Here is a 12,962-nt window from a genome sequence, read left to right as displayed (position 1 = left end):
TGGGAAACTGAAAATGACCTGAGGAGTGGGGTTGAAACAAGTGTATACTGAGATCAGTAAACTCTTAAGACTTCAGTCATTCACTGGGCAGAGACAGGCCTAGGGATCTTCTCCTCTACACATCCCATGGAGTATGTGAGAGTGGAGGTTGGTTCTGGGCATTGTACTGAAGCCCAGCATGTGTTCCAAACTCAGGGTCAACCTTATGCTTTTTAGGAATACTAAAAACGCCCTTTGGGAAAAGTTCCTGTTCTACTCCTAGGGGATATAGTACCTCTTTCAATTATAATTTTTTCTTTGGAAATTTCTCCCGAGCTCTTCTTTTTGATGGCTCATTCTGTGCTGAGGGGATAGAGAGGTATCTTGGGTCAAAACAAAATAAAACAAAACATAACTTCCACAGTAAATTGAGAAGCAACCGAAGTCCTCTCCATTCCTTGGCCCTTTTTTGCCTTGTTCCCTTCCAGTTCTCCTTCTCTTTCCCTTCCCCTAAGATCCTCTTCCTCCTTTGTGACTCTGATCCATTAGGTCAAACATTTTAGCCTTGGTGCTAAGAAAGTAGCCAGGAAATAGGCCTACAATATGCGGGGCAGAGAGGTTCCTGGGGTAGGAGGGCTGACAAGGGCTTGATGCTCTTAGTTTGGAAACTCTTCAAAAATGAGGTAGATTATAAGCAGTTATGAAAAAGTGTCATCATGGTTTAAGTAAAGAAAATATAAGGATTACTAGGAAGGTAGGCCAGCTTGACAAGAGAGTCTACCTTTGTCAGTTAGAGTTAGATTTGGCTGCTAATAGGAAAAACTAGTAGCAATTTTTTTTAGCAATTTAGTAAACACCAGTTAGTCCATATGTTGATATTACACACTGAACAGTGGTTTCAGTGCTTTCTGATCATCAGGGACCCAGTCTCCTCTCCTTTTTCTCTTATCATCTAATGGCATGGCTTCCAATCTAAAAGGTATTACCTCTTGGTCCAAAATGAGTATTGAAGTTCCAGTCATCCAATTTGTTTTGTAGTCAGGCAGGTGGAAGAAGGACAAAGGGGAAAAGAAGCTTTTCCCCAGTTGATTTGGTTTCCTTTATAGTGATTACCCAGAATTCCCATGTGAGACTCTGCTTATCACATTGGCCAGAGCTTAGTCACATGATCACATCCATCTGGCTGCAAGAGTGTTTGGAAAATGTAGTCTTTTAGGTGGCCACAGGGAGTGACACCCCAAATAAAATTTGGGTTTTCTAAGGGAGGATGAAAAAAATGACTCTTAGCAACTTGTAGTTTCTGCTTCAAAGATTCTTGAAATCCATGATTGCTTCTTTAGAAGATGTGCTCAGTTGTTAGAAGTTTTATAGACTTGTAAGGAATATTGGTGTTCTTTTTTTTTAATGTTTATTTTTTTCCCCATAATACATTTTTATTTTTTTCTTTAAACAATCATTTGACTTTTAAAGAATTTTTAGAAAGAAAATTTCTTTCACATTTTACCATCCATCATTTCCAGTTCTTGCCTTTCTTTTCTTTAAAATTTGTTTCACTTTATTTTTATTATGTTCCTATGCTATGTTTTTTTTATTTTAACTTGTTTTATTTTTAATTTTTTTAAATTTACATCCAAATTAGCATATAGTGCAACAATGATTTCAGGAGTAGATTCCTTAGTGCCCCTTACCCATTTAGCCCATCCCCCCTCCCACAACCCCTCCAGTAACTCTCAGTTTGTTCTCCATATTTATGTCTCTTCTGTTTTGTCCCCCTCCCTGTTTTTATATTATTTTTGTTTCCCTTCCCTTATGTTCATCTGTTTTGTCTCTTAAAGTCCTCATATGAGTGAAGTGATAATGATTTTTGTCTTTCTCTGACTGACTAATTTCACTTAGCATCATACCCTCCGGTTCCATCCACATAGTTGCAAATGGCAAGATTTCCTTCTTTTTGATTGCTGAGTAATACTCCATTGGATATATATATATATATACCACATCTTCTTTATTCATTTGGTGTTCTTATTTTCAGTGTAATTGGTTAGGGAGAGTCTTATTCAGAATATTGGCCTTGGATATAATGACCTGCAATTTCTGAGAAGGTGTCAATAGCGTGTGATTATGAGTGAATTATGGAAGGAGTTAAAAACAAGTTTCTAAAGTCTTTGGGACTCAGCTATGACAAAAATGGTCAAACAGAAGTTATAAAGAGATGGATAGCCCACAGTAAAAGATATGAGTTTATTTAACACTGAAGAGTTTGAGGTAGATTTCAAATGTTATGCTTATGGGTCTGGATGAGGTGGGAGAAGACCTGAAATAATGAACTCCAGTTATGGAAGTCAAACCAGTGCATTTTTGTTCTCACCTCAGCCCTCTGGTTAAGAAGCAAGTCATGTAAAGTCTTGTAATAGGTGAAGGGGAATACTTGTAGCACAGTAGGGGATACTGGGAATTGTAGGGAAAAATCTGGAGGGGCAGCTACTTCTTGTCTGCAGCCAATTATTGCCATCACAGGAATCAGGCTGAGATCTTCCACCTTTTCAAGAGAAGCCAGAAATCCAGAATTTTACCAAACATTCCACATTTAAAAATCATTATGCAGGCCAAGCAAATATGTCTAAAGCCTGAATTTGTCCAAATAACTACCAGGTTGCAACTTTTGGTCTAGTTTAACATCTTTATTTTACTGAGACTGGGAGAGATCAAGCGACTTGCTCAGGATCACATAGCTAATTAACGACAGGGCTGGGACGCAAACCCTGCCTGACGACCCCCAGGTGTCTTCCTCCTGCCCCACATTCAGCATTGCTTGTTGAGAGAGCTAACACAGTCGGGTGGAATGTTTAGTGGAAAGAAATAATCAGAGGAATTAGGCTCTTTGCATAAAATCAACAGTTAACTCTTTAAGTGCCTGACAGTGCTTAGCATTTAGGGGGCATCAGTCAATGTTAGCTCAATCTCTATGTAAATTGTTAAAGTCATGGAAGGTAATGAATAAAATAGAGGGAAAGAAAAAGAAGTGAAAGAATCATTGTCAAACCTTGGGGAGCCCCCATAATTAACAATGGAATCAAGATAATGAATTAGCAAAGAAGGCATCCAAGGAGCAGTCAGAAGCAGCCAAGATTGCTTTGAGAATCTCTTGCCTTTACCTTTGCCCTAATTACAGCTTTAGGCTGTAAATGTTTTAATTTGAGGATAATTTCCAGCCCTTTAATAAATTTCTTTCCAATTATACTGCTGTCTTAAACTTATAGCCTCATAAGGAAATGTGGTCTTCAGAGGACATTTCTTCTCCCCTTAGTAGAAATTAGATAGATTGATTAATTTTGGCTTAACTTTCTAAAAATGTGCAGTTGTATCATGAGATTATCCCACCATTAGTGGTTAAGCATCTCCAGAATAAGTAATAATTGTCACTTAAAAATTAGTTTCACCAGTAGAAATGTCCTCTGAAAATCCCCTTTTTGGTATAAATGTATCTTTATGCAATACCGAAATTTGTTGGATTATCTCAGCACCATAGATCACAGGGTAATAATTTTTGAAGTGATTGATTCTCCTTTAGGTTTTAATGTGCATAGTGAAATGCATTTGAAGGCACTGTTTAAAGTTCTGAGAGGTCTCTGGAAACTAGAAATTTTGATTTAGTGCTTGTTAGAATCTTGATTAGTAAACACAATGGAAAGACGATGGGGGATCTGGTGGATTCCTTAGGCAATTTATCTCAGAATTAACTGTTTTTGCAGTGCATTTTACTTACAGTGGTAGCGGCCTATATTCATAATTTGTTCTCTTGGCAGTTATGACAACAGAACTGAGACAACTACAAGGTCAATGGTGCTAGACTAAGGTTCATACTGGTAACTCTTGTGTATTTAATTGGATTTATCCTTATAATACTCCAACTGAACAGTGCTGAAATGAGTTGGAATGTGGTCATTAAAAAGAGAAGAAAAAGGGTCTTTTAATCATATGATGTTTAACCATAGCCTTGAGCTTTTATTCTTCTCATTTTAGGTCCAAAGCACATGAATTGTGCCTATAGAGCTCAGCAAGAAAATGGGACGTTTCTCGCTATCACCCAAAGCTGCTGTGACCATAAAACTAATAAATCACTAAAAAAACAAACAAACAAAAAAACCTCCTTGCCCATAAATAATGCCCACAAGAGCAAGTCTAGTATCTTATCTCTCCATCCAGATGGTCCTTGTTGCTAAATACACAGAGCCTGATTTTACAGCCTTTGCTCAACTATGGTTTCCACTATTTTCACTGGGGGGAAAACTCATATGAAACGTTCAGAAAGATGCAAACATGGGCTGTGTTTTTGTCACTTGCATTTATTGTCATTTGGGATCCATTCAAATTCTTTTGGGCCCCATGCTACCAGACTAGGGGGAGGAAGGAGAGAAAGTGTGGCCCCATCACTGGGATGGGAGTTTCTTTTCTTTTCCTTTTTTAAATATTTATTTATTTATTTTTGTGAGGGAGAGTGTGAGCTGGGTAAGGGCAGAGAGAGAGGGAGAGAGAGAGAGTCCTGAGCAGGCTCTGCACTGTTAGCTATGGGATCATGACCTGAGTCGAAATCTAGAGTCGGATGCTTAACCGACTAAGCCACCCAGTGCCCCTGGATGGGAGTTTCTGACATTGCAAGGGCAGAGATTCTGGAGATACAGAATATTCTTGATCATAGATCTTTGAAAGCAACTCTAAAGTTCTCAGAGTGGACAACAGAGGCCTTTACCATCTCCATGAGTCCTGAGAAATGAGATGTATATTTGAGATGCAGCAAGAAGTTTCTTAACTTTCTTGGTGTCACATGCTCCTTTGACAATATGATGAATATTATGAACATTTCCTCTGAAACAATAGCCATAAAGGCACACACATAGAATTTTGAAAACTTGTGGATTTACTTATAAAAATTTGAAAGCATTTATTCCCTAAATCCTTCTTTGGATTGTTTAGGAGTCCTGGAACCCAGGTTAAGAATCCTTGGAACTCTGAGAATGGTTGTGTGAATGTGCCTTGACATGTATCGTGTCTGTCTGCCAATTCAGGAACTCTACCTCCTGCAATATCCTTTTCATTTTCTCAAGTAATTGTATCTGGAAGTCCTCAAGACATTTCAGTTGTGTTTATAAATAAGTCACAGGGTTTCCTCTGGGTCCTGATACCTTTGCAGGACACTGATGTCCTCTCTGTTGGATAACCTCTTCTTGCTCTGAGTAGTGACTGCCCCCTGTGTCCGGCACTGAGGCTCAGCCTGCACATCATTGCTCCTTTGCTGGGGTCCATGGTGTTCACCTTCTGCTGATGCACTGGAGCCCTTGAGGGTCCAAGGCTGCTGTGTCTTCTCTAGAATTTCAGTGATTCCAGGCACTATGTCACAGAGAATGCGTTACTCTCTTCTGTGAAACTGTTATTACAATTAGATGGCTTCTAATGAGTTCTGGTTTGAGGGTCTTTACCACGATTTATCTTTAACTTTTATGTCTAATCTTTCCCTTCTTGGGATGAAGGGAAAAGCCAAGTGGTCCTGGATGATACTCAGAATCCTCAAACCTCTCCTTTGATTGAAGTCTGTCTCTGGTCCAGGCTTATTTGCCTGACTCATTCTCCCTTTGGGAGCTCCTCATGCAAATGCCATTCTCAGGGCCTGCCCGCCATTTTGTCTCAAATGCTCAGAATTGCTGCCCAGCAAGGAATGAATCCAGCATTGATTTAAACTAGGAAATGTAAGAACATCAATATTTAAGAAAAATATAGACTAAAGTGTGAACTTTGGGGCTTTGGCATATTATTTGTAGGGGCTATTTTTGAAGAACTTTTTCAGACCTCTGTGGTAGCCTTCCAAAGACAACCTCTTTGTAATTCAACTCTGTCCTACAGCCAAGCCAGTGCAATATCGTGAAAATAGCATTAACAAAATTCTAGGCTCTTCCTGGAAACAAACACCTTCTTTATTGTAAATAACTCCATACAGCATCTGTAATAAGTTAGAGTCAGAATGATCTCTCTGTCATGATTCCATGTTTTTATACAACTCATATACCTCAAGTTCCACAGGAGTCAATAAAATATGATTCGGAAGTAATACTGAATTTTAAAGCTTAGTATGCAGTGTATGGAAAAAATGCCTCACCATATTTCTTGCTGTCTTTTGAAGGCTTAGGCGTAGACAGATTCATCACAACATTGGAAGCACATTTTTGAAAATGTCGATATCTACTTCAGTTATAGATTTGTTATAATTGATGCTGACAGCTCCCGCGGTACCATTGTGTGATTCACTCACACCCTTGGTCCTCTCTTTGACACTCTGGACTGTGTTCACCCACCTCAGTGTGCTTTCTCCCCAGGATTCTGTAAACTCTCACCTTCAACTTCTTGCCTCATCCACTGGCCATCCTCAGACCAAACAAAGGAAATTTCCAAACGGGTCTTCATCCTTACATGTCCCATGAACTTTCTTTCCCTTCATGCCCATTGCATTTTCTCTCATAAGCTATAATATTGAAGATATATGTGTGTGTGTGTGTGTGTGTGTGTGTGTATGTGTGTATTTATATATATGTAGTATACATATGTGTATATGTATGTATATATATGTAATATTTGGGGAGAATCTTAGAAATGTAGCAGGTCAAGTTGGATGTGAAAATAAGACGGAATGTTGTCTTTCCTGCAATTGATGATTTCCTCATGAGAGTCGTCTCCTTGGGTATATATAGGGTAGAAGAGGGCAATTGTCAAGTTGCAAATGAATCCCTGACTCCTTAAAGATGTCCTGTCTGGCATTCTCTTTCAGGTAAATGCTCAGTTCTTGTGTTTTCTCTCCCTCCTCAGCTTCTTTCTGAGATGGCAACTTGCCGTATGGAGGAAGGCCTGATGTCACCCACTAGTGTTGGGGCAGGGAGCCTCCTTGTCTGCCAGGCATCCTCTATATCTTCTCTGTTCCGATCAGCCTAGAGTGCCCTGAGGGACATCTGACCCCACCTGGACTCTTGGAAATGTGTCCTGTTGCTGGCTGCTGAAGCCTGTGCCCTTGGCCATTTTGTTTTGATCAAGAAATCCCTGCATGCTGCAGCCCGATGGGACTCCATGCCTCTTGCCAGCCCAGCAGTTCACTCAGTGCCTCTGCTTCTCTTCACACGGCACTCCGTGAGCCCTCAAAGCCGGGTGAAGGTGGAGGAAAGCCAGAAGAACCTCAGACTCACCTGCTTTCCCACCTCCTCCTGCCAGGGCTGCTTCACTCCCGTGCACGGTAGATGTGGCACGGAGCCACGTGCTGAGCTATTCCTAGAAGGTTACAGGTTTTCCAGGCTACCTCTGAGAAGGCCAACTATCGCCTGGACGTCCTTGTATTCCCCTCACCTCACTCTCACCACTGCCTTCTAGAATTCTCACCGAGGGCTGGAGGTAGGAAATTTCTGTCTAGCCATCTCTCCCTCCTTACCTCCTCTCCCTCCACTTTCCATAAAGGTTTTCCTTTGTTTCCTCTTCCCGTCTGGAAGGACATTTCATTGGGCTCATGATGGCAGAGAGGCTGCCAGGCATCTCGATTCCAGGTGGTGGTGAAGGGAGGGGAGAAAAATAGGAAACACATCATTTAGAAAAATTTCGAAATCTCACCCCTGGAAACAAAATTATACACTGTCTGTAACTTCTGTTTCCTCAAACTACATATCGTCCCTAAAGAAAGATGGGGATTGACGTGAATGGTGGTAAGTACTGTTGTTTTGGGTCTCATCTTTATCTTCTATTTGGGGATTCTAGTCCCCCTTGAAGTTTTCTGCATTTATTGCTGTGACTCTTACTCATGCATTTGTCTAAGTGGTGTGAGTGGATGACTAATCCTTCTCTGTAGCCTCTGCTCTCTGGGAAACCCCGTACATCCATGGTTAGCCACCATTGACAGCAAGGGTGATGATGCTCAGGCCAAGGGCATTGTCTCCAGTTATCCTGGTGCCCTTTGCTGCTCCTGAAGTGCTTGGTGTGGGGTCCCTGGGGAACGTGAATGCCGTGGTTGTGCATCTCCTGTGGGGAGGGCCGTGCTTCCTGGTTTCTTCTGGTCCTGCTCTGACCACATTCACGAGGTGCAGAACCCTCCCCACCCTGGGCTGTGAGGAAGTGACAAGAAAGTTTCTCTCCTGATAATATTAGTCACACTTCTTGAAGTCTCTCAAGGAATTTTTGAAGGTTCAAAAGCTGATTCACTATTAACTTGCCACTCTGCTGTAGTGGCACGAGGGGCTAGGACAGAGCCGACTAATCTAACCTCGTTGCTTCTCTTTCAGTGACTGGAGGGTTGCTATTGGGTAAAGCCTGTAACCCTTATTTCCGCTTTTGGGATACTTTTTGTGTGTTTGGGAGTTTGTCTTTAGGACTTTCCTCAATTTCCAATGCAAATGCGTAGTTTGTAGGCTTTCCCAACCAGTTTTCCAGACACTATATCACTGTGGTAGTAAAATTTATTCTTAATCTGGGGCTCCTACCTCCACATATAACTTAAATAAATTACAGATTTACAACTTTCTGTTTAAATCTGTAAACGTTCCAAGCAGTCCCTTGTAAATCTTTTGGTCTCTTACTTCCTGGGTTGCCAAATGGTTTCAACAAATTAAAGAAACGCTTGAAATGTTTGCATCTTGTCCCCCACTCCTGCACTGTTCCATGGTAATGAATGGATGTAAATGATTAAACAATCTCTTGGTGTGAGAGCTCTGTTCCAGGTAAAGGCTTGCTGTCTTTGGGTCTGTCTCCTCCTCCTGCATTTTCCAAAGATGTTCCTTGTATCTCCTCTCTTACACTGGATTGTATGACTCTTTGAAAAGCCTTTTGCTTTCAAATTGGGGAAAAGTAAATTAAATGTAGTGAGGTGGAAGGAAACGACACTTCCTCCACCCACCCACCCCACCCCATTAGGATCCAAAATAATCTTTTGGGAAACTGTGCCATCCATTCTGGTCGACTCAGAACCATTCTTAGTTAACATGCGGGCTTCTGGTAATAAAAGCAGGAACAAGTAGGAGTCAAATGTTCATTTAGTAAAATGATGTCAGGTATTTCTCAAACGTTTCAAGAAGCAGCTTTTAAAATTGTCTTAACATGTTTCCTTCATGTGAGACCAGTAAACTGAACCTCCCTAGGATAATGAATCAATTAATTAACTGGTAACTAACGAATTCCTACTGTGATGAGATGTGCTTGCCTTTAGTCATGGAGGAACTTAGCACCAGGCTTCTATGGAAATAAACAAAGACCAACCAAATGACAAGGAGCAAAGGCTATTTATTCAGAGCTTGCAAGGTTGTCAGCCACCCTCACTTTTGTTTTGTCAGTGTCAAAGGCAGCCAGAGGACTGGGGAAACGTTACAGTGGAAAAAAAGGAAGGCTTCATATATGCCCTGCTTGGAGGGAAGGTACAGGCGGGCTAACTGGAAACCGGCACTTTGTGATTGGTACCCATTGATTAGGGGTACATATTTGGCTTTCTCTCGTTGGCCCTAAGTTGGGTGAGGGCACAAAAATGTAAAAATTCATCAGTTATTAATCAAGTTCTGGCTATATGGGGCTGAATGTTACATGAATTATTGTTTGCCTTCCTAGGTTTGTTGCTAGAAAAAGTGGTCTGACTTCCTCCAGGTCTGACATAGTAGGCTGGCTTCCTGCACTGGTTACTACAGATAATGGGTTGGCAGTTGCTACAGATGGTGGGTCAGAGTTCTGTTTTGCTCTGTGGTCTGGCCATTGTCTATTTGTATATTTAGTGTTTCACTTTATTCATAGAGTTAACCAAAATCAGGCTATATACTATTTCCGTCCACACATTTACAGTACAAGAGCTCAGCCACCCTTTGAAGCCAACAGGAGCCTTAGGAAGAATAAAACCTACATAAACTTCTGGCTGAAGTTGAAGCCACATGAATTTGTAAGAAACAATTAGGAATGGGGGGCTGGCACTGCTGAAATGGTGGAGGGTGGGACTTTCTGGAGGAGAAAGGTAGAATGCTGGCCGGGAGACAGTTGCTTATAGGCAGGCTGGGGGACGATGATGGGGGACAGTTGGGAAGATGAGGGAATTAGTAAGGGAAGAAGCCTCCACATGGGGCAACCTCCCACGGCCCAAATTCTAACCTCTTGGGTCCTCCTTGAGTCGCCCTGAGAAAATGGGCTGGGAAGAGAGCCATGGTTCTCAATATTCTTTTTTGGATTTGCTTTGTGATGCATGTCTGATGCCTCAGTGAAAAAACTGCTCTGCCTGTATGTCGTTGTGGGCTCAGTGGGAGGATGGGATGTGGTGCTGGAGGACAGTCAGCTGCTTGGGCCTTGATGAGTGAGGGTCAAGGGGACTCCTCAGCTCCTCAACCAATGAAGACTGGCAGATGGGAAGAGCTTCAGGCAGGTGGGCATCACTCTGTGAAGACAGCAAGCTCACTTCCCCTGATCTTACTCTGCGGCTCTTTGGCAAAGCAGAGGGAAGCCCGGACCCACCTGGGCAATGTAAACACTAACCCTCATCCCCCTCCCCCAACAAACAATGAGAGGATCAAAACAAAGCAAAAGAAAATCAAAGCTAGCTTAAAGATAAAACCTTCACAAATTGTGACTCAGCTCTTACCTGAGTGTAGATTGCCCATATAATCATACGCATAAAGAATGTCTCTACTCTGGCTTTGATTTAGCAGTGGAAACAAAACATTGAGCTGGATTCATTGACTTTTGATAGGTAGGTTTTCTTTGCCGAGGATATTTTTTACAGATCAAAAAATAGCTTCCCTTAAGGAGAGTGGTTGTAATATCTAAGGCATCCAACTTCTTGATGTGGAAATGTTGGGGTACAGTTCAGAGCCCCTGGCCAAGAAAGAGTTCTGGAGACATCTTTGGTCTAAAAAAGGTGGTTTTATTAAAGCACAGGACAGGACCCGTGGGCAGTGAGAGCTGCTCTAGGATTGAGACAGGTGATTGATTATATACCTTCAGGTTGGGAGGGGGTTAGGGCTAGCAGTAAGTCTCTAAGGAGTTTGGAAGCAAAGTTTCTAGGACCTTTAGGGGGGCTAGCTGTTGTTAGGGAAAGGTCATTTATTACTGTTTAGTAAAACCTTAGTCATGAGACCCTTCAGATGTGTATCAGGGGGCCATATGCTTGGGGTATGATTGCCAGCATATATCTTGGAGGGATAGAGATAAAGGAAGTTTCCAAAGGAACTTTTATATGTTAAAGTAGACTCACAGGATCCTGGAGGTCGGGATAACGTTAAGCTAAGATTGCCGTTTGCCCCCAGCAAAGTGTCATCATCAAGGCAGCTGAGCTCCTAGGTCATTCTGCCAGTTTCAAGGACTTGTCAGTGGGCTGTAGGCAGTAAGGGAATTTAATTTTTTTTTCTTTTGCCTTTGTTGCCCACATCACTTCTCACAGATAGATTTTGTAGGATGATCTTTTTCATGGTGAAGACATTCACATTTGATTTACTTAATCAAAAGAAGATTTCTTAGGATTAGTCATATTGAAGTCTTTTAGGGTGTGAAACAGTGAATTATAAAAAAGAAACTGGTTTTCAGATATTTGGAGGCTCGTGTTTATACTTTCAGTTCTGAAATACAATGATTAACTTACATAGTCCTATAATGTGTATATATTATATATACTGTGATTATACACACACACACACACACACACACACACACACACACAAACACATACATACTGTTTTTGGACTCAGGGTTTTTTTAATGTTTATTTTTAAGAGAGAGAGAGAGAGAGCGCATGTGTGCAAGAGCAAGCAGGGAAGAGGCAGAAAGAGAGGGAGACAGAAGATCTGAAGGAGGCTCTGTGAGCCTGATGTGGGGCTTGAACTCACGAGCTGTGAAATCATGACCTGAGCCAAAGTCAGACGCTTAACTGACTGAGCCACCCAGGTGCCCTCATGGAGTTTTGATACTAGATTAAATAAAGTTTAATTTAAAAGATGAATTTGAAACTAAGAAGAAGACAATCTTGTTTGAATAGTACCTTCAGAAAGGGCACTATTTCCTATGTCTTTATGGAATCTGTATTTGGGACTCATCAGTGCAAGTTTACCAAAAATAGCTGGGGACCCAGATATAAGGATCTGTGGCCAGGACTGGACCTGCAGCTCTAAAGAATTTCACCAGGGAAGGAGAAGGCAAAACCTCAGACCAAATGGCCTGGCTTGGGTGGCTGAGTCCCACAGAAGAAAGCCAGTGTCTTCTCAATCAAGTGTCCTCTGCATATGAAGTCAAAATAAAAAGGGCCACACAGCTGAGGTGAAGCACTGAGCCACAGCGTTATTAGCTTGGAGCCCTTTAAATTCTATCTGCTTTTATGACAGTACTGGATCCAGAGTCTGGTATAAGATCAAACACACAGGTGAGCACAGAGGTCCCAGTTTCCAAGACTAAGGGGGTGTCAGGGCCTGAAGCCAAGCAGATCTGAGAAGATGGGAGTGTTTGGGGAGAGGATGATGGATTGAATGGGATGTTTGCCTCAGAGAAACTAACAGCCTAAAACAAGGGTAAATGTTAACCCGAGTTTCCAAAAGGAGAGTCAGAGTACCTTGTTTTAAACCAGAGATTTGCGTGTCTTTACAAATGCAGTATTATTAATTGGGGCACATGTATGGGATGCATGTGTCCACTATTATTAAAAAGTTTCAATTTTGGGGTGCCTGGGTGGCTGGGTCGGTTAAGCGTCCCACTCTTGGTTGTCGCTCAGGTCATGATCTCACGATTTCATGAGTTCAAGCCCTGCGATGGGCTCTGCGCTGGCAACATGGAGCCTGCTTGGGATTCTCTCTCTTTCTCTCTCTCTGCTCCTCCCCCACTTGTGCTCTCTGTGTCTCTCAAAATAAAGAAATAAACAAACTTAAAACAAAAGTTTCATTACCATGCTAACGCATGACTTTGGCAAGAACATTTCCTTCTATTTTCGAAACAATTTTTATAGGTTGCTA

At 41.7% G+C, this 12,962-nt stretch overlaps 1 long non-coding RNA gene across 1 annotated transcript in view; it reads left to right on the top strand.

Annotated features, from left to right (window-relative positions):
• Positions 1-9,833: 9,833 nt before the first annotated feature.
• Positions 9,834-12,962, top strand: part of LOC122231254 — a 76,068-nt gene continuing 72,939 nt past the window's right edge. The window contains exon 1 of the long non-coding RNA XR_006208442.1: positions 9,834-9,919. This is a non-coding gene — a long non-coding RNA (uncharacterized LOC122231254). The remainder of the gene's footprint in view (positions 9,920-12,962) is intronic.

Source organism: Panthera tigris, chromosome A1, assembly GCF_018350195.1.
Source record: "Panthera tigris isolate Pti1 chromosome A1, P.tigris_Pti1_mat1.1, whole genome shotgun sequence".
Classification (NCBI taxonomy): Eukaryota; Metazoa; Chordata; class Mammalia; order Carnivora; family Felidae; genus Panthera; species Panthera tigris.
Note: the sequence above shows the minus strand (reverse complement) of the source record. Positions and strands in the feature narration are given on the sequence as shown.